The 26,264-nt window shown below is 42.7% G+C and overlaps 1 long non-coding RNA gene across 1 annotated transcript; it reads right to left on the minus strand.

The window, feature by feature from the left end:
- Positions 1-11,682: 11,682 nt before the first annotated feature.
- LOC307215969 lies at positions 11,683-24,720 on the minus strand. Its single transcript, XR_013838822.1, has 4 exons — positions 23,402-24,720; positions 19,696-19,758; positions 15,355-15,492; positions 11,683-11,795 (listed from the first exon to the last, which is right to left on the minus strand). It is a non-coding gene; the product is annotated as an uncharacterized lncRNA (long non-coding RNA).
- Positions 24,721-26,264: the final 1,544 nt, after the last annotated feature.

A 26,264-nucleotide genomic window follows, 5' to 3' on the forward strand; every position in this document is an offset into this window, starting at 1 on the left:
TTGAACCTGCAACCTCAGCATGATCAGCACCATGCCCTAACCAACTTAGCCATCCAAGCTGTCCCTCCTGGTGGCAAGTAAATATGGCTGAAGTTAATTATGAACCAGACATTTGGCCCTTTCAAATTTTTGGTGGCTTCTCTCTGAGGGTGAGGGTAAATGGAAATTTTTGCAAGTAGAAGGAGACATTTATGTATTTAATGAGAGACAGAAAGTAATTTGAGAGGAGAGTATTTAGCTTTTCTTCACCACCATCCAAAACACCGGGATGACCCAGTTTGCTTAAGAAACTGAGGAAGCCGGTCGTGCAGTGGCTGAAACCTGCAGCTGCTTTTCATTCAAATGGTTGTTCACAAACAAGCTTGTTTTTCTGAGTTCCATCAACTGTAGTGTCTACCAGCCCATTAGGCTTGGACGTATTTACTGTACTTGGAAACTATGGCAAATTGGACTCATTTAGTTGATGTGCATCTCTGCAATCCTGGGCCCAGTTTTCAGCCTTAAAATGCTTTCTATACACACACACACACACACAAATAAAACCTCACAATCTAGCAAATTTGAGAACATTGCAGCTATGCCAAACATCACACATCTTTTGCATCCTCTTTACACACAAATACCTCAAAATGTTCTCAATCGTTTAAGGGCATTTCAAAACTTAATGGCTGAATATAGACTCCATTTTTTTAAAAAAGCTGTGGATTCAGTTCAAAGCATATGCGCATTTGGCTGAAATCTGAGCCACGCTCACTTAGGAGAGAAATGTATCGGGATCGAGACCTGAAACACAAAGGGCATGTCAGATGACGCACCTGTGGGCTGGGCTGTACCATTTCAGGATGAAGGTGGGGACTGCATGTTGGAATCCTCCCCAGTGTTAAAAATGTAGCCTTACACAGACAAAACTAGCATATTAGGGGACAAAGTGCAGGGAAGCTAAGTGAGGGAGAGATGTTGTGGAGAAAGCAGCAGCTGAGGAGAGGGTTACAACCCACACACCCCCCTGTATCATTTGTTCTGCTCCAAATTGCTCCCCTCACAAAACAAAACAAAACAAAACAAAACAAAACAAAACAAAACAAAACAAAACAAAACATAATGCTCTCCAGGGAGAGCCCTTTTTCTTGGACTACAACTCTTAGCTAGATGACTACAATTGGTCATCTCAGCTAGTATGAGGGATGATAGGGGTTGTAGTCCAACAGTATCTGACAGTGGCATAGCGTGGGTTGTCAGCACCCGGGGCAAGGCAAGTAATTTGCGCCCCCTAACCCTATCCCTAACCCTAACCCCCAGATGTTGCGCCCGGTGCGGCCGGCCCCCCCTGCACCCCCCATGCTACGCCACTGGTATCTGAACAGCACCAAATTGATTCTTCCAATTACTGAAACTTTGGCAGTTTTGGAAGGCAAAAGATCTTGTAGAAAAGCTTTCGGTCCTAGATGCTACCAAGTAGGTTAGGTTCTTTTTGATATTTTATTTTATTTTATTTCATTGACACAGTAACAATCATACATAAAGAATAAAAATGTCCACCCCACCACTGAGACCATTCCATTGTAACTATCCAACCTCCCAAAATTTCAACACCTCTTGCAATGGTTTGACTCCTTTCCATTTTAACAGTACAAATTCTACGAACACCCACTATATCTCCTCAAAATCATTTCTCCTGCATATTCCCCGTCTTATTTTAATGGCACATGTCAATTTATCATTAATAGCTGTATCCCATACCTCTTTATACCATTCTTCCACTTTATATTCTGCTAGCCCCTTCCACTTCCTAGCTGTCATAATTTGTGCAACTGTCAATAAATTTGTGAGCGAGTCCCTCATAGCCTGCGAATCTTCCACCCCATTGTAAATTGATGATAATGCTACCTCTGGACTTTGGGTCAGCTTTAACCAGTGATTTCTGTTATCTCCTTAAACACCCTTTGCCAGAAAAATTGTACATATTTACACCCCCACCACATGTGAACATAATTTTCAGTTTCCTGGCATCCCCTCCAACATAACATCAAATATTCCTTGTTTATTTGATTTAATCTGACTGGTGTTAAGTACCATCTCCAAACTAATTTATAAGAAGTGGACTTCTGAAGGCCCATCCAGTTTTCTATTCTGTTTTTATTCTATTGCCTTTGGAAACTCCCCAAACTGATGTCAGGGTTCTGTTGTCCGCATCTGCCCACAGCATGTGTTGTGGTGCCACTACTTGGCATTCATAAGTCTACCCGTCCCCCTGTTGATTTTTGGGGGGGCCTGGCACTCTTGGTAGGACCAAGCAGGTGGATCTAGACACCTCTTTAATTACCGTATTTTTCACTCTATAAGACACACTTTTTTTCCTCTTAAAAACTAAAGGGAAATGTCTGTGCGTCTTATGGAGTGAATGTCTGCTGCTCCCCGAGCTGCTCTTTGGGGTGGGGTGGGGAACCTGGGCTTCCCTCATCAGCCCCACAAGCTCCTTTTTGGGGCGGGGGGGACCCAGGCTTCCCCCGCCAGCCCCACAAGCTCTGGGAGCTGCTCTTTGGGGCGGGAGGGAACCCGGGCTTCCCCTGCCAGCCCCGACAAGTTCCTTAGCAGCTCTGGGGTAGCCCGCAAAGCCTCTGCAGGGCAGTGGGGAGCCTTCATCTCGCTGCCCTGCGGAGGCTTCGCATGGCTATCCCTGGCTTTTGCGGGAGGTGGGGGAAGGGACAGAGTGCGCAGCTCTGTCCCTTCCACCATCTCCTGCAAAAGCCAGGGATAGCCGTGTTCCCTTTAAAGAGCGCATGGCTCTTACAGGAGGTGGAGGAAGTGACAGAGCGAGGCTCTCTCACTACCCCCACCTCCCGCAAAAGCCTCCCTTTCAAGAGCCGCGCGGAGTGTGTGTGTGGCTCTTGGGGGCTTTTCCCCCAGGAGGGAGAAGGGCAGTCTGTCAGTGATGGGCTGCCCTTCTCCCTCCTCAGGGAAAAGCCTGCAATTGCCACACACACACTCCACGCGGCTCTTGAAAGGGAACGCTGAGCAGAGCCTGGGATGCATACAGGCTCGGCTCAGCACTCCCTTCAGATAATATTTTTTTCCTTGAATTCCCCCTCTAAAAACTAAGTGCGCCTTGAAGGCACATTCTTTCACCTTTGGTGGACATGCCCAAGGATTAAGACTTTCTGGGAAATGATTTATAATGAAATGAAAAAGGTATTTCAATATACTTTTTTGAAGAAACCAGAGGCCTTTCTCCTGGGCATGGTCGGCCAATTGGTGCCAAAGAAGGATAGAACTTTCTTTATGTATGCTACAACAGCCCCAAGAATACTAATTGCAAAGTACTGGAAGACACAAGATCTACCCACCCGGGAAGAATGGCAGATGAAGGTGATGGACTATATGGAACTGGCAGAAATGACTGGCAGAATCCGAGACCAGGGAGAAGAGTCGGTGGAAGAAGATTGGAAGAAATTTAAAGATTATTTACAGAAATATTGTAAAATTAAGGAATGTTAGAAAGATGTTGGAATGAAGTTACATGGCTTTAGCAGAAATGTTATAAAGAATTAAGTATAATAGATTGTAATTGGATTAAAGGAAAAAATAATGTTAGAATTTGTTAAGTTAAATGATAGGACAGAAGTTTGAGGAAGATGGAAAGGATTTGCTGAAACAATTAATCGAAGTGGAATACAAAAAAAGGGAGGTGTGAGGAGGTCGCTGAAACAAGTAAAATAAAGTTAATAACATTGAAAGTATAGGTTGTGTTTCTTTTTTCTTTTTTTTAATTGTTTTTGTTTTATTTTTGTTATGTATATGTAATATTTTTGTTTTTGTATTGTATTGTATGATTTTGTTATGTTTAATTCTTTTTCTTTTTCCTTTCTGTAACTTTCAAAACTTTAATAAATATTATTTAAAAAATAAAAATAAAAACTAAGTGCGCCTTATGGAGCGAAAAATACGGTAACTGCAGTGTCTGGACCTTGTATTGTGAGAAATTAAAGGGATGCTGCCATACTGAGAAACGCCAATGGTGCTCACTGACAGAGGAAGGGGCCTGCAAGAATCTCTCTTAGAAATTCTAAAATATATAATGTGACTGTGATGAGTGAGAATCGTTCAGCGAGAAAGTAAAACCACCAGGCTCTGTTATTTCTGTCAATGTTTCCACAGCATTCCTCCAGCTTTTCCTTTTTTAGAAAAAGTTATTTCTCCTGTTGCAGTTTCATCAAATTTGCACACACAGGAGACCAGGGAGGGCACGAATTGTTGTTAGATTACCCTAAAAGGCCATGTGGAAAGCCGGAGGGTTGGGTTGCAAAGGAAAGCCAGCAGAATGCTGACATGCTGCTTTTGGAGCAACTTGCTATTAACAAAGCAAAGCCCGCCATTTCAATGGTCCTCTCGTTAGCACGGTGTCCGCCTGCCGTCATGTGCTAAAAGTGCTTTTGATGATAAATTTGCTCTGCTGGCCTAAGCAGATTTTGGTCTCAGAGGTACACTTTCCATCATTGATGAAATTGAAATTCGATGCAGTCGGCATTGTACAAGGGGGAAGGGCTCTGAGAGGCAAAACTACTCTCCCAAAGAGAGATTGCAGACACAAAGCCTCGTTTTGCAAAGTGTCTCCTAAACATGTTTCGGTGGTTTCAAAGCTATTTATTAAAGGGACACTTTATTAAAGTGGCAGCGATTAAGTGCATCATTTGGGACATGGTTATATCAATATGTATTACTCATTAATTGAAGGCTGGGGTATTGCCCATCTTGCACCAACTGAGCAGAAATAAGGAGGAACAGGAATTTTCGACTGGCTGGACCAAACATTCCCTCACATGTGTTCTCTAGCATTACAAGGAATGTTGTACTTGACTGCCTCTCAAGGATCACATCCCACAGCAGCTAGGGCAGAGGAAGGTGTCCCGCTGTGCTGCATATGCACCATGGTGTTTCTTCTCTCAGAGTTTTCCCCAGCAGTTATTCCTCCTCTGGTCACTGTTATGGATACACAACCTGTCTGTCTGTCTGTCTGTGGGTACTGCAAGGGCAGGGTTGATGTCACCAGGCTTCACATCATGTTTGCAGACATCTTCGTAATGCAGAGTTTTGGTCTGTCAAGGGGTCTGGTGCCTGAAGCCAGCTACCTGCAGAGCACGTCCTTGGGGATCCTTCCATTCTGTGGACAGGACCAAGCCAGTGTAGATGTCACTGAGACAGGACTGCAAACATGCTGGGAATGTGGGGGCGGGAGAGCACATCTTTCTTGGAGATTCTGTCCTGCCGTGTGATGCCAAAATTTGTCCTGATGCAGCACAGGTGGAAGGCAAAATCAAATTTAACCTGAATTTGCCAGTATGATTGAATCCCACCTGAAAATAGTCATAGTCTTGGTTCTTATTCTATGCATGCATCAGTTCCGCATCTCAGCAAGCAGAGGTTACACACCAATATAAGTGAATTTCCTTCTTCTTAAGGTGGGGGAGCTGAAGGGGTCCGAAGATCATTGGACTGAGAAAATATGTAATATTCCCCTGTCTTCTTTGTGCTTCTCTCAAAGCTTCACCTTCTGTGATCTATATTGAATTGAATATTTCTGAATCAATCCTACCCAAGGCTGTAGACTTAATTAATGAGCTGTTCTAGTGCAGTTTTATATTTCTTATTTTGTTGCTCTTTTTTGTCTTAGTTGTTATCTGTCTGCTGAAAATATCAGTCTACATGAACATTAATCAGTATTGTAGTGTGCATTTATCCTAATGTACGTATTTTTGTATGTTGTCTTGTCCAGTATACAATTTTTGCTTGCTTCTTTTCCAGTTTCCTTCCTTCCTTTCTTCCTTCCTTCCTTCCTTCCTTCCTTCCTTCCTTCCTTCCTTCCTTCCACTTTTCACATGGAGAAATCTGTCCCAAAGCAACTTACAGCATGATTTCTGTTATTTTTATGTATGTAAGCCACTTGTTGTACACTTTCCTCTTGTATACACATTTCCACCCTGTTTTATTAAATTTGCTTAATAACATAACATTATTATATATATTCTATAAAACAAAGAATACAGAACAAAATTCATCCATACTATAATGCCTAACTACAAAACATTAATATATATGGTTTCTGAAAAAAAGGCTTACATAACAAAATCAATTCAAAATACCATCCAGTTTATTTTATTTTATTTTTTCCTTTTCCCCTCCCTCCCCACTCCAGCCCTCCCTGCCCCCTGTCAGGCCTTCCTTCTTCACATCTTTATCCATGTACACAGTCTGTTCATTCGAGCTTGTATGTTAGGGTTGGCTTCCCCTCTTTCTATCCAGTTCCTATAAAATGCCCATTTATTTGTGATTCTTTGGCATTTATTTTCCCATCTATCCTCTACAACTATCTGTGCGAATATTTCTGATTGTACGTACAGTGGTGCCTCGCAAGACGAAATTAATTCGTTCCGCAGGTTTTTTCTTCTTGCAAGTTTTTCGTCTTGCGAAGCATGGTTTCCCATAGGAATGCATTGAAAATCAATCAATGCGTTCCTATGGAAACCGCCTTCAGAGCAGGTCCGGGGACAGTCTGTCCCCCGACCTCTTCTGAAGGCTAGGGGGGGGGGACAAGGGCTTTTCTTCCCACCGCCAGCCTTCAGAAGGCTGTTCTGAAGGCTGGCGGTGGGAAGAAAAGCCCTTCTCCCCACCTCCCGCCCCGCAAGCTCCAGGGACAGGAGGGCTTCGCTGCCGACCCCCAGCATTTTAAAAGCCCCCGGGACAGCGGAGGTCTTCTGAAGGCAGGCAGTGGGCGGAAGTCTTTGCTCCCCCCCCCCCCCGCCTGCCTTCAAAAGCCGTCCGGGATAGCGGAGAAACGTGCTGAGCTTCTCCGCTATCCCGGGAAGGCAGGCGGGGGGGGGAGCAAAGACTTTTGCCCCCCGCCGGCCTTCAAAAGAGGTCCAGGACCTCTTCTGAAGGCCGGCGGTGGGCGAAAGTCTTTGCTCCCCACCCCCAGCATTTAAAAGAGGTCCCCAGAGATTTCCCTATGGGCTTTCTTCTTGCGAAGCAAGCCCATAGGGAAATTTGTCTTGCAGAACGACTCAAAAACGGAAAACTCTTTCGTCTTGCGTGTTTTTCGTTTTGTGAGGCGTTCGTCTTGCGAGGCACCACTGTATTCAAAAACATAATCATTCCATTTTTCCATATTCCATTTGGCCTTTTCTTTCCATCCCAAAGCAATAATTGCCATTCCAGCTAGAATCATAATCTTGTACAACTCTTGCTTATTACTCTTTACTTTCTTATTTCCCAGTATTCCCGAAAATAACAAATCCCTATTAACTTCTATCTTTATTTGAAATAGTCCAGAAATTACCTTTATAACTCTTGTATACACATGAGGTACACATTGTTTTGCTTGGACCACAAAATTCAGAGGAGTGCAAATTCCAAAAGATGCCTGCATTTTAGTTTGCATGTTCTTTCAGGAATTAACAATCAGATAGGTTTGCATTAAAATCAGAATTAAATATTCACTCTGTTCCCTTGTGGGCATGCTTTTCATGTTAAGGCTAGGGAAACCCCTGCCTGAATCTCTGAAGAGCTGTTGCCAGTCAGGAAAAAACAACAACCAGAATTGAACTAGATGGAGAAATGATCTGCCTTGCTTTAAGGTCACTTCCTATGTTCCTCCTAGTGTAGAATAAAAACGTAACATGATCGAGGGTTTAGGCATAAATCAGTCTCTTTTAAAATGCCTGGAAGGTGCATTTGAGCAATATTTTTGACAGGTGGGTCACATGTCAAGTCCAAACCATAAAAAGTAACACTCTTTAAACTTTTAAAGTGGAGAGAACGAATGCGACTGACGGGGCAGAGGTGAAGACCCATAGCATACCCTATGGTCAAATAAAGAAGACACAAATACGGAGGGTTGGGAGCAATGCTCCCCATCATTTAGGTAAGTCCTAAATTTGGCCTGCGGCCAACAAATTAGAGAATCAGGAGTGAGGCCTATTCTTGCGTTCTCCATCTATGAATTCCTTTTACCCTCTTCAGTCTGGGGCTCAAGTCAGCACTGCTGATAGATAGACAGACAGACAGACAGACAGACAGACAGACAGACAGATATGTAGATAGACAATAAATCTCACAGTCTTGACCCAGCATGACCTTGGGCTCCTGCCAAGATTATGTTTGCCACAGATAGGCAAGCACATTCAATTATTGATTGGTGTCACTGTTCTCATAGGGAGATGGCAGGGAAAGAAGAGCTGCATTTCCTGTTTTCCAAGTGATAACTGCTATTCTGTTATTATGCATGCTTGAGAGCTGATTTATAATGCACACAGTGCTTGCTAAGGTTGCTTCAATGAGGAGTGGATAAAAATCCTATCTTTTACAAGCCTTCTGGGAAGAGCTAATTCAGCCAGGTTGTTCATGATTTACGATCCCTTATCCTAATCGGCTTTTCTGACGAGTCTGGTGTTAAGATACCATTAGGTGGGTACACACAAAAAAGTGTGTGTGTGTGAAAAGGAGAAGAGGGAGTGAGAAGACAATGAACAAAAAATAACTGTTTTCCGTGGTGAGGTTTTCATGATGTTGCAATTTGTGGAAGCAGCCTATCAGTATCAGAAAGCCCTCCTGGATCAGACTGAATCCAGTATTCTTTCATCTTCAGAAAGTGTCTCTCCTCATCTGAACCCATCCCAATATCTCTCAGTACCTTAGAACATCTGCAGCAAAGAGTAGGGTTTTCTCCATGTTTATCCCAGTGTTATGAATCAACTTCCTCCAGTACACACTTGTCTACTCCTCCCTCCAAAACTTTTTTTATTATATATTTTTTATTCAGTTTTACAATATACAACAATCATAAACATAAACATATAGGACCCTCGAATCCTTAGACTTCCCTCCACCCCTCCATGGGTTCCATTGTCAATCTTTTTATACTGCATCATATAATTTCTCTATTTTTCTTTTAAAAAATCCATATTTACCTTAGTTTTTAATACAAGTGTTACTATAATCCTGCCAAAGTTTTTAGTTGTTTACAGTGTTCTCATAAATAACTTATATTTTTTCCCATTCCTTATTAAAGTTTCTACCTTCTTGGTTTCTAATTTTTCCGGTCATTTTTGCCATTTCAGCGTAGTCCATCATCTTTACCAACCAAAATATATTTAAAAAATTGTCCAGTAGCACCTTAGGGACCAATTAAGTTTGTTCTGGGTATAAGCTTTTGTGTGCATGCACACTTCTTCAGAAACACTGAAAAAGAAGTCACCAGACCCTTATATATAGTGGGAGGGTGGGGTGGAGTTTTTCTCAGGAGGGTAGTAGGAGATGGGTGGTTGACTCAATGGGTATGGTAAACCTGTTGACGACTGTTAACGACTGCAATTAGTCCTACAGGAAAAAGCAAGGATTAGTATGCAGATGATTAATAATACTAATACTAATAATAATAATAATAATAATTTTTATTTATACCCCGCCCTCCCAAGCCAAGGCCAGGCTCAGAGCGGCTTACAAGCAATAATATGTAATAATTAGCATATGTAATGAGACAGGAATTCGTCTCTGGTTGGGAGTTTATCTTATTTCCATCTCTGGGCCACTAGTATCCAGGCTGCTGTCATCGCATACATGAATAATCTTTTCTGCTCCTTTGGTTTTTCTGCATCCAGAATTCCTAGTAGAAAATCTTCTGTGTTTTTCCCCTACAAATGTTATTTTAAACATTTTTTTCAACTCATTATATATCATTTCCCAGAGTGCTTTTTTATTTTGCACATCCACCACATATGGTAGAAAGTGCCTTCCTTCTCCTTACACTTCCAACATACATTTGAAGCAGTTCTATACATTTTTGCTAATTTTGTAGGTGTTAAATCTCAACAATACATCATTTTCATATAATTTCCCTTCAGCGTGCAGCATGCTGTAAATTTTAAGTCTCCCTCCGAAACTTGATGTATTTTTGTAGGGCCCATTTGTCTGTATAGAGCGATAATGTCAAAATTACTTTAACTGACATCTCCAGATGTATTTATCAAGTGGGATGAGGCCAAGCCCCAGAGAGGAGCTGCCAGCCATTGAAGTCATGCTACCTCCACATTTGGCTCCTCCCAGTATCCTGGTGTCATGCACATGTCATTAGCATCCCACTCTTCTGCACAAGTTGGCGCTTCTGCCCCCAGAGGTTGCTGAACTCCAACTCCCATGATCCCTGTCCATTGGCCGTACTTGCCAGGGCTGATGGGAAACGAAGTTCAACAGTATGTAGAGGGCTTCGGGTTCCACATTTCCGGTTCAGAAGAAGCAGAAAGGCGTAGAATTGCCTCCTTTCCTCTACACCCTAAAGGCAGCTTTTGAGTTGGCCACAGAAAGCCCTTTATTTCCTCCTCTGCAGAGTGTGGTGGTTGCTCAGGAGAACAGGAGAAAGGGAAGGAATTAGAAACCGGAAGCAACAACACGAATCTCCCCCCTACCCTACCCTACCCCACCCCCTTTGCCTGACAAAATGGCCTCCGTGATGATGGGGAGTGAGGGGAAAGCAGAGGTGTGTTCAGGGACAGTCTCAGATTATCCACCCTTCCTGTTCCCCATCCTTTGTCCACTAATTCAGGAATTGATTCAGGGCATGGTGAACAGTCCCTGGGTTGGCCCAGGGTGGGTTGCAGTTTGGGGTACCATTAAAGGCAACTACTGTAATAGTAAATTATTTGGTTTATCGTTACATTTTTTCATTGGGGTACTTCTTGGATTTTCTTCTTCAGGCACCTACATGTCTTCTGCCAGCTCTCCACCCCTGCTTTTCCAGCACGATGGGTCTTTAATTAACCATCATTATCATAAATGTACACACACACCCATCAAGATAGCAACATTCTGTAGTGAAAGCAGGTGTATGTGACGTTTGTTCCTAGAATTCCTCAGTTACTTACATCCTGATTTGTCTTTATTATTATTATTATTTTACAAAATCCATTATGGTTTTATAGAAAAGGGTAAGTTTACGCTCAATATATTTCCCACTGCAGAAAGCAACTGATTTATCATATAGAATGAAGCACCCTCATGATACCATCTGCTTGAGGTTGTAGAGTAATTGTTTTTGAATGTGTCTGAGTTTTGCAGTTTTGTGAATAGTGTGTTTGCTGTTTGTAAATTACAGGTCACCTTGAAGAGCAATTGTTTAGCCATAGCAGCCTTTGCAACCTCAGTTACAGGCTAGAAATTTAGGCCTAGACTATCAATACTCTTAAGAGATGCCCTAGGCATCCCTTCTTTATCTCTCAAATGAGGGTTCGGAGTCCGCCTGCTTCCAAATCTTTGTTGCATTCGGTGTACATAGTAAACCTGGATAACTAGTCCTGTAAACTGCCAGTTGCATGCCAACTCTCAAATGCTGTCAAATGTGAGGTACCGGTGGTTTTTAAACCTTTCCCTTTGCAACCTGAAGGGTATCACTGGAGAATATTTGACCTGAACATCTGCAGAGGAGAAGAATTTTAGAAGCAAATTGTCTCTTTCATCTCTGCTAAGTACCAATCCTTTATTTCTTGTTCAATCAAAATACCTTCCAGCATTATAATTGGCCTTGTGACCTTTTAGTGCTTCTTTTAAGAATACATTCTCTTCCTCTCTGGTGATAAACAGATTATCAGAGGGTTAAAAGCAAAACAGGCAGTGACTCTGAAATAAATGTACTATAGGAGGGCAAGCATGGGAGACTTTAATTGGATAGCAAGTGAACAGAAATATGGAGCCTGAGCTGGATATTTTTGCTCAGGGTATTTTGGATGAAAGCCTTTGGCAAACGCATGAATCTGTGGGAAAAAGAGAGAGAGCTTTATTTCTCCCATCTCCTGTCTTTGAAGCCCCCTATCATTAGTTCCTTAAGGAACCAAGGCAGGTGGGCCTGACACAGTTTGAACTGAACTGATTATGCTGAAGTAATTGCGCTTGGATTTTGTGTAATGCAATTAGCATCTGCTTAAAGATTTTCTCTCTCCTCGCTGCATCCCGAGGAGGGTCCAAAATGGCAACTGCAGAAACACTCCCCGCTCCAGAGAAGTCATCCTAATTGTAACAACTGTTTTGGAACAGAGCTCCCGTTGCTTTTCTTAAGCGTTTTGAGAACACCTGAAGGCACCTAGCTGACTCAAATGTTACCTTTGAAGCCTAAGAACGGCTTCCCTGTGGTCCCGTTCCTCATCCAAAATGCATGCTTGCAAGTGATGGGGACACGGTCCAAAATGAACAAGATCAGAGACTGGATCTCGTTGACCTGTCACTAATCTATTTAGAATTGGATGTAGGTATAACCAGTGCTTTTTTCTGGGGGTATGCAGGAGTACGCATACCCCTAAACATTTTGTGAATCTCTGTACTTTTGTCCATTTACTGTATTTCTTTTCCTCGATTTGAACTATAAAATGGTGATTTTCTTGAGTCAAAATGAGAGTACCCCTAAACATTTTTTTAAAGAAAAATGCACTGGGTATAACATAAAAGGGGGGGTCCATATATTGATGGCGTGTGTGATCCACGCTCTGCAAAAATGTTGAAGATAGTCTTAAATTCTTGCTTAATAACATTCACCATGAGTGGCCCTGGGTGAGTTGCTATCTTTCTGTGGCAGTGTTCCCGTCTAGAAAATGGGAAGCATTTGACAACATTCAGAGAAGGTTATAATGTGGTCTTGGTGCGCTATGAGTCCCTCCCCTCCACCATATACAGTGCCTGCCCTCAACAGGAGCCATGGCTGGCTCACCCATGAGGCAAGGGGAAGTGACTGCTTTGAGTGGCAGGGTCCACAAGGGCAGCAGATTTGGCCTTCACAGAAAGCATTGTCTACTGCCCCCACTGCTGCCACAATGGCAGTGATGGCTGTGGCACACTCCTTGGAGGCTGAGCCTGCTGCCTTCTTTGTGGCAACCCCCAATGCTTCTTCTATGGTGGCCTCTCGGTGAAGAGAAGGTCTGCTGGTCTTCTCCCACCCCTTGGGGGGGGGGGTCTCCTGAGCTCTGGACCTGCCTGGTGTGATTCAGTGTGGCCCCCCCCCACACACACACAACCACCTTTGATTCTCACTTCAACCACCATCATCAATTCATCAATATACCCCCCTTTATCCAGAGATCTCAGGGTGGTTCACAAGATAAAAATGCAGGATAAAAGCACAAAATTGAAAGTTAAAACAAAAACAAAGCAAAACAATAACCACCCACCACCCCCACCACCCAGTTTGTAGAAGCTTATGCCACAAACAAATTGTGAACCCGATTTGCTGGGTTTTGCCATAGTGCAGACTTAACACAGCTACACCTCTGAAAGCTATACAACTAGAAAGCTATACAACTCCCATCAGCCCTCAGTCAGCATAGCCAACAGTCATGGATGATGGGAGTTGTAGCCCAGCAACACTTAGAAAGGCACACAGGCTCCCTCATCCTTGATAGACAGTTTGGCCCAGGCAGCATGGTAAAGCAGGTCAAAGCCCAGTCAGATAAGGTGGATTGAATTTCCCGCTCATTCCCTTTTGCTCCCGCCCCTTGTTCCTGATGTAGATATTTATTCCCGGTAGATCTCTGCTCACCCCTTTATCTGTAGCAGGGATGCCATTGGGTGGTTTGCCTCAGGTGGCAGAATGTCTTGGGCCAGCCCTGTCACACGCACATGCAACAGCACCAAGTGCCACGTTGTGGGCTCTCCCTGCCTCAAAAACAAACAAGACACAAACACAAAAACACAAAAGGAACCCCCTAAAATGAAGCTAACATGAAACAGGCTTCCATGTGATCAGGTGGTAATGCACTAGAGGCTCACACTGCTTCTTCATGATATTTCACTGCTGTCTGTGATGATGGAGGAGACAAGGAAGTGTTCCTGCTGGTAGCTGTAAAGTTAACAGGTGAGATACTGAAAAAATAAAACATGATTTGGAAAATGGTTCACTGCCACTCATCTGACCACTGGTAGGAATAGTGTGAAAACACCTGATTGTTGAGATTGTCAAAAGCCATGTCGCTATAATTTTTCCTTATCCCTCCCCTCCTTATAAATTGTTATATGCAGGGTCCCTCCATACCAGCCCATCACTGCAATATATCAGTGATATAGAAAAATAGGGGTGGTTGGTTTTGCTACCCAAGGGTCTGAATCCCCTAAGTTCATGATTGGTCAGAGATGGATGGACGGAGGCAGGATGTAGTGAAAGCAAGGCAGATCTTTATTTTTCTGTTGCAGTAGAGTTCCCCCACAAGAGAGACCCAGAACCAAGAAGAAGCATCTCTTTTAAGGGTTTGCATTTTGGTGTGGAGAAGAAAGACACCCTCTCTACAAACAGTCGGAAATTGCGCCACATATAAGGTGGGGTTACTGTGACTCAGGCAGGCCAAGGTGTGATAGTCCTGGGGATTTAGCAAGTTTCACATAGTTCCAGACACAGTTTACACAGAACATTAGCATTTGATGAGACAATCAGGATGTCCATCAGACATCCCTCAATGCAGAGCATCTGGGCAAACAATGACAATTAATGCAAAGGAAGTTCAAATATATAGGAGAGGAATCCCTTCAGGAACTTCCCTGACTGCTGACTTCCTGCGTGTTATCAAGCGAGGGGGATTAAGGAGGCAGAGGAAATATTTAGAGTCTTTAGGAGACCCAAGATGGCTTTTGGATTGCTTTTCTGTACTATTTTAGACACATGGTTTATATACTTATGTATGTGCGTTTACCTTGTGCAGTTATCAACATTTACTCTATATTTGAGACCTTAGATTTCCTATAACCTCAGTGAAGCAAGAGAATCTCTGTTGGCTCAAAGAGATAAATAAAGGCCAGTTTGAGGCTCTTTCCATTTCCCAAGGAAAGTGAAGGAAATGTTTTGGCTGATTAGTGATTCCTTTCAGTCAAATGCATTTCAGTGTGCGGCTTGAAGTCAAGGTATGGCAGCTTCGGATGAAAGCATCTCTCCTAATCAACATGGACACCTCTCTTATTCTTTTCATGTCCTTGTTCTTGATATTGTCTTACCGGTTTCCAAATAACCTTCCCACTTCACAGGCTCCCTGCAGGGGATCCCGACTGTTTTGTCTCCTGTCACTTTCAATCATTAGTTTTTGAGAAAGCTTGGATCCTTGATACTCTTGGAGAATCCCTCTGTATGTTTGACCTAAAGTTCCACCACAAAGCGCCAACAAACTGATTACACATCTTAATTGATCCAGGCGACAAGCCTGTGTTCACTTACCTGGGAAGAAATCCAATTGAACTCAGTGGGGCTTAATTCTAAATGGACATGTCTAGGATTGCAGGATGAAATAAACCCCAGCAACCCCCAAAACATTTGGAAAACTGAATCCTCCTAGGAAGTCCTACCTGCGTGGCTGAATGAGTATCCTTGAATCCTGTTGGCAAAGTACATTAGGATCCCACAGGATTCCCCTTTCTGTTTTCTGTAGCTTCAGCTTACTTTGTTTGCCTTTCTTTTACTGAATCTCGTGCACATCTGTATTTCTGCACACATTGGATTACGCAGCGGTGGGGGGGATGGAAGAAGCAAATATTAACATATATTAACAATATTAACATTTCCCCTTTGAAATTTTCCACATAAAATTCAGAGTTGAATTTTGAAAGGTAATGTTTTCATTTAAAATTTAGTATTCGGGGCACATGGGTGTGAGATTTTGACCAGCTTCGGCCCATCTGAAGCTGAAGCTGATACAGGCTCGTCTTATCTTGAGTCCAAGCAGAGTGTCGTCACACAGCAGAAGGATAAGCAGTATGTGCTACATTCTTTATTTTATTTACACTCTATGCTGAGAGAATACAAACATGCATCTTGCCTCTGTGAGAGCAGAGAAGCAACACCTCTCAGAAACAAAGAACACCGAGAGAACAGTGAAAAACAGGAAACCAGTGAACGTCACATCCAACATGGACCACTTAGAGAGAGAGTTTCTATCGCCTTTGATCAAAACAATCCCTTTTCCCTTATCAGACTACCGTCTATGCGCTGACAATGCTGGAGGTTTGGCGGATGGGACAAAGGTAAGAGTCTTCTCTGTGATCCCATTTAAATAGTGGCACTCTTTATCCCATCACAGCAGATGTTTCTGCTTAGGGAGGCTTTACCAGTGCCAATGTTTTGTCCAATGCCTTTGCTTTATCTACTGCACCTATGACTGTTTTTATTAGAGACAGTGTTGTTCAGTGGTTAGTGTGCCAGGCTAGACCCTGAAAGACCAGGGTTCAAATCCCCACTCAGCTATGATGCTCACTGCCTCTCAGCCTAACCTACTTCACAGGGTTGTTGTTGGGGATTAAATGAGGAGACATAGAAGGGTGTATGCCCCCTTGAGATCCTTGGAGAAAAATGTGTGAGTGAAATGCAATAAATAATAATTAAAACAAAGATTATTTTGCTTTTGTTATATTATTATTATATTATTTGTGGAATATTTTGTTTAAATTATTTTTAATGGTGTGTAAGCTCTAGAAGTGTGTGACATACATCTTCATATAAATAAAAACCAGTTTGCATACCCATTGCCATATACTGTCAAATGTGGCAAAGGTCTTTATACCATTGCATGCAATCAATCATCAAATATTGAAATCAAATACAGTTGGGTGTCAAATGCCAGTATCCAGTATTGAATGAATATTCTGTGAATACGCAGAGAATATCTGGTGAACGTTTGAATTTGATCATGAATCCTGCATTTCGGATTTTCATCTCAGCAATAGAACTTAACAGCTTTGGATCAGGCCATTTATTACAATCTATAAATAGGGCCTTTTGCATATTTCATGCAGCTTAATTACATTGCAGCACCTTGAGGTTTTGACTCCACCTATAGCTTTTAATTTGAGGTGGCACATATCTCACAAGTATTTAAAGGTGACCATGAAGACACAGCAACTGTCACTTTAAAAATCCATTTCATTTTGTATTTTAGGGGAGACTTTTCATTACATCGAAAGGGCTAGCAGCTTGTCCATGTGACCCTCTCATAGCAGAGGTTCCATGTTGTCTGCCTGAGATGTATTAGATAGTTAACAGTAAAGGTCACTCAGCACTTATTAACATTAGAATCTCATTTAGGTTCCTTGGACCCTACGGGCATTTTAAGTATTCACAATGCAGTGGCCTCATACTACAATGGTGAGTGCCTTTAGAAACTGGCGGTATTGCATTGCTCTCTCTAAAAGATAATAATAGCTCGGAAAGGTTGCACACTCTTCATCGTGCATGTAGATCAACTCTGGTGCTATTGGCACTGATGTTAAGTTTTATCCATATTTCTTCTCCTACTAAATTATCTGGGCTGTCCAGTGAGCTGGGGGAAGATGTGGCATATGCTGTTCTGTATAGAAATGTTGGTTTAACTCTTGTCCAATATACATTCATTTTTGTCAAGTGTTTGGCCTGTTAAAGATGAAGGTTAAATTCAAACTGATGGCTAATTGCCATATCCATGCCCCCTCATTTGATGACTTGCATATAGTATCTCAGAAAGAACGTCATATCACGACAAACACAATGGCAAGTCAAATCACTTGGATTGTATTTAGCCATTGTATTTACAGTGAGACACCAAGCCCACCTAATGATGGAACGAAATAGGATTATTTAATAGCTACTCAGTAAGAGAGAGAGAGAGAGAGAGAGAGAGGGGGGGGGGGAGAGAGAGAGAGAGATCAACTATAAGTTAACGGCCACCAAGTTCAAAACATTCATCTGCTTTGTCTGTGACTATGGACTACTCTGTACATTCCTCTTCAAATCCATCAGAAACCACCAAACCAAACTACAACTTCCAGGAGGCAATACAACAATCTGTGCACATGACACCATTGATATGCATGCCCTAAACTAGTGAGCCAGGAGAGAATGATCAGAATACAAATATTTTCCAAACACTCACTAAGAAAAGGTAAAGATAAAGGACCCCTGGATGGTTAAGTCCAGTCAAAGGTGACTATGGGATATGGCACTCATCTCGCTGAGGGAGCCGGCGTTTGTCCACAGACAGCTTTCCGGGTCATGTGCCCAGTATGACTTAACTGCTTCTGGCGCAATGGAACACCTTGACGGAAGCCAGAGCAGATTCAAACCACCGACCTTCTGATCGACAAGCCCAAGCGGCTCAGTGGTTTGGATCACAGTGCCACCTGTGTTGAGATGGACACCACATCCCCATAGTCGCCTTTGACTGGATTAACCATCCAGTGGTCCTTTACCTTTTTACTCACTAAGAAAGTACCCCTTTAGCCCTCTTGCAGCTGCATGCAAACCAGTTTTCAGAGCTCGCGTGGCTGGTGGCTACTTCTGAACAGTGTGAACGAGATTCATCTTAAGAGTCTCTTCCACTGAACTGGCATCCTGCCAGGAGGGCATGGGGAACACCAATTCTGCAAGAAAGAGCCATGCAGGTATCCCCACTCCTGGAGTAGAACAATTCAGACTCACACTCCAGCCATGCATCATCTACTCATGAAAGAGTAGCCTCCAGGTATATCTAAAGGATACCTTGGCATGGAAAGAATCTACGTTGGAAGGAGATATGAGGATTTACTTACTGGACAGGAAGGGTGGGTGATTACTTCTTGACCCTCAAATGAATTTAGGGAGTCCAAATATGGAGGGTGGATGCTTTAGGAGGGAGGTGTATTGCCAATAAAAGAGTTAGAAGAGTATATCAATGGGACCAGTATGGGTTTTGATGGTTTTCATTTCTTTGGGGGGTGGAGAATGGAGGGGAGTTTAACATCCTTTGGTTCTTGTTCTGTCACAATTTGTGGTTGTGGTTGTTTTTGCCAGTGTACTGGAAGAAGCAAAGATCACCAGTGTTGAAGCAATGATTTTTCAACATCAACTTCATTGGACTGGTCATGTTGTGCGGATGCCTGATTATCATCTTCCAAAGCAACTACTCTATTCTGAATGTAAAAATGGAAAGCGTAATGCTGGTGGTCAACAAAAGAGGTTTAAAGACTCTCTCATAGCAAATCTTTAAAAAGTAGTATAAACAACAACAACAACAACCAGGAACACTGGCCTGCAAGCGCTCCAATTGGAGAACAGCTTTTACCAAAGGTGTCATGGACTTTGAAGATACTCAAAGTCAGGACGAAAGGGAGAAACATGCTAAGAGGAAGGCATGCTTGGCAAACCCTCACCATGATCAACTCCTGCCCGGAAACCTATGTCCCCACTGTGGAAGGACACGTTGATCCAGAATTGGCCTCCATAGTCACTTACAGACCCACTGTTAAAACCGTGTTTATGGAAGACAATCTTACTCAGCTACAAGTGATTGCCAAAGAAGAAGAAGAAGAAAAATCTTTGTATTATTTATTTGTATGTACAGCACTTCATTTTTTATGCCAGCTGCCTTGAGCCTTTGAAATAGGAAAGGATTTTTAAAAAATCTATATAAATAATGAAATCTCCCATGTTTGGGTTTTGAAATATTGGCAGATCTCAAGACTCCTTGATTACAGCATGCATTTACACTTCTTTCTTCAATTCAGCTATCTCTCTTGTTACCTGGCTCCCCCCCCCTTTTTTTTTTTCACCTTCTCTCTTTTGCTTCCCTGTCTGGTATCCAGCCAAAAATGACTCAGCAGTATCATCACTTCCTGAAGAGCAATGAAAAGAAAGTCTATATTTGCTGAAGGACTATAAAGGGAGACCAGAAAGTGACAAACCTTGTCTTTTGAACCTTCGTGAGTTTGAACGTTTGTTAGCGACTCGGTGAGATTTTGCTTTCTCTTTGTGCCAAAAATAAAGCAGAACAACAGGAAAGAAAAATGTAACATATTGTAATATGTTTTCAAGCTCAGAGAGAGGAGAAAAAAAGGTGCTTCATTTTGTAACATCAGGCTGAATGACATACCCACTTCTGTTTCATGGAACATATTGGTAACAACCCTCTTTCTATACCAAGAATCACTTCCAAGGTCTCACGACCACCCATGCCCCAGTTACGGTATATGTTGTTCAAAGTTCTACTTTGTTCAGTAAAATACAATAGTTTGGATATAAAACTCAAAAGGTGCCTCTGTTCTTTTTGTTAAAGATATCATAGACTCTTGGAAATACGCACAAGAATGCTGCTGCTACATCATTGTAGGCAGTGCTTTTTTTCTTTAAAAATGTTTAGGGGTACTCTCATTTTGACTCAAGAAAATTACCATTTTATAGTTCAGATCGGGGAACATAAATACAGTAAATGAACAAAAGTACAAAGATTCACAAAATCTTTCAGGGTATGCGTACCCCTGCGTACTCCCAGAAAAAAACACTGATTGTAGGTGCCAATAAGGGGGTCAGGGAAGATTCAAACAGCCACCAGATAAATGGGAACAGAAGGAGTGATGGTGCTGTTAGCTATCATAACATAGAATAATAGAATCTTAGAGTTGGAAGGGACCAAGGATCATCTAGTCCATATTTTAAGGTTCTTCAAACGAATATTCTAAAATGTAAAATAGAAAAACTTAATAAAAATTATACAAAAAGAAAGGTCCCCCCCAAAAAATGTTTAGCTAGAATCTCCTTTCTTGTAACTTGAAGCCATTGCCTTGAGTCCTACCCTCCAGAGCTGGAGAAAACAAGTATGTTCCCTCGTCCACTGGACAGCCCTTAAGATATTTGAAGGTGGCTCTCGTATTTGAGAAAGACTCCCTTTCTCAAAATTCCTGTGCCATCTCTTTCTTTCCCTCTATAAATGCCACTTCCCAACATTTCACCCCATATTCCCTGTGTCCATCACATTCAATCAATCCTGATAGAAACTGTGTCAGAGTTATGGCAGTGGAGGCTGATTCAGCTCTCAATAAATCCTGTTGAGTTCTATGGAAGAATAGGTTGAAAGCTTGAGCAAAGTTAAAAGGATGAAGGGATTGGCTTCTCAGTCCAGACACTAGACTCACCATTAAATTCACAGGTAGAGGACCAATTTGATCGCTGCCTTAGTAGTCATCGGTAGTCATCAACTGGGTGCCTCTGCCATCAATTCAGAGTGTTGGTGCTGACCTTCAAAGACCTAAATGATCTTGGCCCTGTATACCTGAAGGAGCATCTCCGCCCCCATCGCTCAGCCCAGACACTAAGGTCCACCTCCAAGGGTCTTCTGGTGGTTCCCTCACTGCAAGAAGTGAAGCTACAGGGAACCGGGCAGAGGGTCTTCTTGGTAGTGGTGCCCGCCCTATGGAACGCCTTCTTATCCGATGTCAAGGAGATAAGTAACTATACACCTTTAGAAGATGTCTGAAGGGAGCCCTGTTCAGGGAAGTTTTTAATATGCTGGAAGCTACATAGTGTGGCTGGGGCAACCCAGCCAAATGGGCAGGGTACAATTATTATTATTATTATTATTATTATTATTATTATTATTAATATCTACAATGAAGTGGGTTGTGTTATTGACAACCCAGCTATGGAATGTTTACCCTAAGGAGTTTCACTTCAGCACTGGATAATATCAGGTTGCAAACCATTTTAACCCCTGATGAATTTGGGGTTTTGTGGTATTTTGATTGAGGCTTTAGCAATAGAGTAGAGTCAGATGTTGATGAGCCCCATTGAGTTTGATGGGACAAAATAAAAATGTGGTAACTGGCAACACGATTAAGAGAAGGCAAAACTTGCTTTGCTGTAAGAACCTGGTATTTTCTTTAGCTAATATTTATTTTAAATCAAAGAAGATATAACTGTATAACAGTATTTTATTTATGACTGAGTGAAGATGGCCTCCCATAATTCTCCAGGTGATTTGTGAGTGGGTGGCAGTGGAGAGTGTCTCAGGCAATCCAACTAAATGGGTGGGGTATAAATAATAAAATTACTACTACTACTACCTAATCAAATAGTCTTCTTAGGGAGTGCAAATCTTCAGAGAATTTCTCAGAACATTTCTGTGAAATTTTGGCTCACAATGTCACATGAAACAATAAATTCATACTGGCAGATGAAGGAAGCTCTGAGTTAAGAGAGGAGAACTGGAAGGAATAGGGCACAAGGCCATCGCTAGTTGCAGAAATATTAAAATATATTGAGTTGGAATCACCCTTGTGTTTGAAACTTCCTCTTCTTGAATATGGGCATAAAAGTTGGGAGATCCTATTCTGTCAAATATTCTTGAGGGTGTGTGGCTAAGATTTTCAGTTCGTTTTTGAGAAATTTCAGCTCTTATGATTATTAAATAAACACATGGCTTTCATATTTTCAGTAATAAGCTGTGAGTCTCCTACAAAGACCCTGAGTTATGAGTGCGCTGCCTCGCTCTTTTACTCCCTTTGTTTCCCTCTTTTGCTCCCCTCTTTTATTACCCCTTTCCCAGAATAGGCTAAAGTGCCAAAGACCTACTGCTCGGCGGAAAGCTCTTTCTGGGCAACTCTGCTATAAATATAACTGTGTGGCTGGGCTCTGTGATTACCGCCTTTGAAATAATGGTTTATCACTTTTGCATTTACGATGCCACTGATCAGTTTTTTATAATCATAGGAAGGCTCTCTGGGTCTGCTTTTTGTTGCCTCATAATCGCCTGCCTTGTGCGGATGAAGCCTCCGAGCTATCAGTTTTCGCATCTCGCTGCCCAGCCTGGTTGTGTGATGGAGATTGAACAGCCCCTGCATCTTATTTGTTTCTAATCATATTACACTTGTCTTTAGGGCCTCGGCTGCGGCACCTGTGAAGCTCTATCATCGTGAAAAGCCAAAATCAGATTGTAAAAGCCTCTGCTGTTGTTGTATCTTTCGCATTAATCTGCATCCCAAAACAATTCATGCTACTAATGGAAATGTGGACGACTCAAACTGATAAGGGCCTGATCCGTGTGCTGCTCTGAATAGCTTTTATTTCCGAGAAACATGACTGGAACACGCTCAGTTGTTCTTCCTTAGTTTGACTGAATAGGAGCCTTATGACAGGAGAGTCACTCTCTTTGACTTTCATCTACACAAGTGGAAAATAGGCAGAATTTGGTTGAAGGCTGAGCTGCTCGTTTTTATTCCAGGTCTGCATACCCTCCAACAAAGGGATTTGGGTGGCGCTGTGGTCTAAACCACTGAGCCTCTTGGGCTTGCCGATCAGAAGGTCAGCGGTTCAAATCCATGCAACAGGGTGAGCTCCCATTGCTCTGTCCCAGCTCCTGCCAACCTAGCAGTTTGAAAGCACACCAGTGGAAGTAGATAAATAGGTACTGCTGTGGCAGGAAGGTAAATGGTGTTTCTGTGCACTCTGGCTCCTGTCACAGTGCTCCGTTGTGCCAGAAGTGGTTTACTCATGCTGTTCACATGATCCAGAAAGCTGTCTGTGGACAAACACTAGCTCCCTCAGCCCGAAAGTGAGATGAGCACTGCAACCCCAAAGTTGCCTTTGACTAGACTTAACTATCCAGGGGTCCTTTACCTTTTTTCAGCATGAGGTCACAATGGCCAGTCTCTCTCCTTCAAGCAGCCATGGTCCTTCAGGCAAGCAGCATTACCATGGCAGCATGGGGTCACAATGGCCAGTCTTTCTCTTTGAGCATCAGGACAAGGTCACAATGACTAGTCCCTCTCTTTGGTGCTGGCAGCATCAACATTAGCCCACAATGGCCAGTATCCTTCTCTCACTGAAATGAGCAGCAGCAGAAGCATGCTGGGACACAGCCTTCAGGGGTCACATAACTCCATAGCCTCCAACATTTCTCAAATGAAAAGAGGGACGTCCTATGGAAAAGGAGGACATTCAGGGATCAAATCAGAAACTGGGACTCATCTTGCTTTCAGGCCAGAAACAGGACGGCTTCTGTAAATCTGGGACTGTCCCTGGAGAATAGGGACACTTGGAACGTCTGGGTCTGGTTAACCTTGTAAACTCCATGACACTTGCCAAGACAAAGGGCCAAGAACCATGGGGCAGGGGAAAGTTTGGCAGAAGGAAGATTGTGACAGGAAATTCCTCCACCCCCTTTTCTGCATACCCATGATGGGGAGAAAGGGTCTGACCATGTCATGCGAGCATCTTTGCAAGTCTGTCCATTTATCCAGTTGCTTGGCCAGAGACTGGTGCAAGGCTGGCATAAGAGAGATGCCTGATGGCAGTTCCGCTTACACATCTGCACACACATCTGTAGGGCTTGATCAAACTAACTGCAAGGGCATCGCTGGGCACAGATATTTGGAAACTGCTTCCTTCTTCAAGAGAGGACACTTGCTCCTGTCTAAAAAATGGCTATTGGTTTTCAGGGGAAAGGACTTATATTCTAGACCCCACCCCCATCATTGTTGTTTGACACCATCATTCTCATTCAGTTATTTCTGTTTCATATACTTGCATGAAGAACCTTAACGGTACACTGCATCTTGTCACCAGAAATAAAAGTGTTATCTCCTGAAAGGTCATGTCTCTTAAGATTAATGTATCACGCTGAAAACAAATACCACTGGCAATTATCATGTGAGCAGAACCACCACCACCACCGGGCTCTATAAAAGAAAAGGTGCTGGCTTTCATTCCGTGCTACTCAAGATCACTTGCAAAGTGTCTGTTGGCACTTCCTGTTATGAATCCACCTGTCACACATCACATTTCATCAGCTGAGGTGGAAGAAAAATATAATGCAAAAAAGACCTTGGGATCTTGTGTATACATCTCATCCAACAACCGCGGCTTTGGCTTGACATTTGCAGGTTGCTTTAGATGGGTAGCGGTTCCACGTTCAGTTTTATGGCGTTGTTAAAATGCACCGGGAAGGTGGAGAGGGTGTGTGAGTTGGCAACAGATTGTGGGGGAAAGCGTACGGCCTCTTTAATGACACCAGCGCCTGTCTTTTATACAAGATCCGCTTCAGGCAGGAAAAGCTCTTGTGTTGTCGCTGTCGCACATGAAGTAAGACATGGGCATCCTGGTGTCAGAGGCTGGAATGGTGGGGACGACCCACCCCCTTCTCCTGAACCTTCCCAAGAACAGGAGGGCAGTATGGATTTAGAACAGTGGTTTGCAGAAGGTCACAGTTCAGAAGCTGCAGAGGGGAGAAGTTGGGAAATATTGGAAGAGGAACAACAGGAAGAAGAAACACCAGGGGAGAGACAGCTGAGAGACCCAGTGTCTTTGGAAAGCATTGCTGACCCTCCTTCTCTCAGGACCAGACGTGCATTGAATGCAGTGGAACAGAAAGCTCAGAGACAGAAAGCTCAGATTAGCCGACACAGGGATGACGTAGAATAGGAGAGATGGAGGGGGTGGGACTCTACTCGGAGCAACGCCATTATCTAAGAGAGACTGCATTCCTTCATCTCTCTCTGTGAATATACTGAATAAATGGCTTGGGAAGGACTATTATTGTTCCTCTGCTTCTTGGCTGCTACCGTGGGATTTCCAGAGGTTATGGACTGGGCCAAGGGAGAAGTTTCAGTGTGCTGCAAGGAACCAAGGGTGTTGTCCAGCAGAATTCATACTCAGAGGAGTCCTATTCCTACAAATTGTTTTAAATGGGTCTGCTCTGAGTAGGACTCAGCTGGGTGGTTCCCCAGTTATTTAGTTACTGCCATCAAAGAATGCAGCCAGAGAAGAATGGGGGTGGGTAATTTCACAGCAGCATTTTGGTCAAGAGGCCACCCAGAACACCAACCCAGTTAAGACATGCCAGGAAACAGGGTGCTAAAGTTTATCCTGAGCTGAACCACTTTGGGTGCCTTGTACAAATGCCCCCCTACAAACAAAAAGCACCTCTTATATATATATATATATATATATATATATATATATATAACTTTTATTAAATTTTCTGTTTTACAATTTAGAATACTCATTTAAACATCCTTAAAATATCAATGACTTCCCTTCCTCTCTTTCCGTGGTACATTTTGCAAATCATAAATCCCTGCATATTGTCCATAAACTAAACCATTCAGTATTCCATTATTACATCCATCAAAACTTATTTACACTGTTGAATTTATCTTAATCCTGCCAAGTTTTCAAGTGTACACAATTTCCCCGCATATATTCAATAAACATTTTCCAATTTTCTCTAAACGTATGTTCTTCTTGTTCTCTTACTTTATATGTTATGTCTGCAATATGTTGCCATTCTTCTTTGGTTGGGACCTCGCTCATTTTCCATTTTTGGGCTAACAAAACACAGGCCGCAGTAGTGGCATACATAAATAACCTTTTTTCTCACCTGGGAATTTCTGTCTGAATTATCCCCAACAAAAAGGACTCTGGGTTTTTATTTTGAAAAATACTTTTAAACATGTTTTTCAATTCATTATGGATTATTTCC

Source organism: Podarcis cretensis (assembly GCF_951804945.1).
Source record: "Podarcis cretensis genome assembly, chromosome: 5".
Classification (NCBI taxonomy): Eukaryota; Metazoa; Chordata; class Lepidosauria; order Squamata; family Lacertidae; genus Podarcis; species Podarcis cretensis.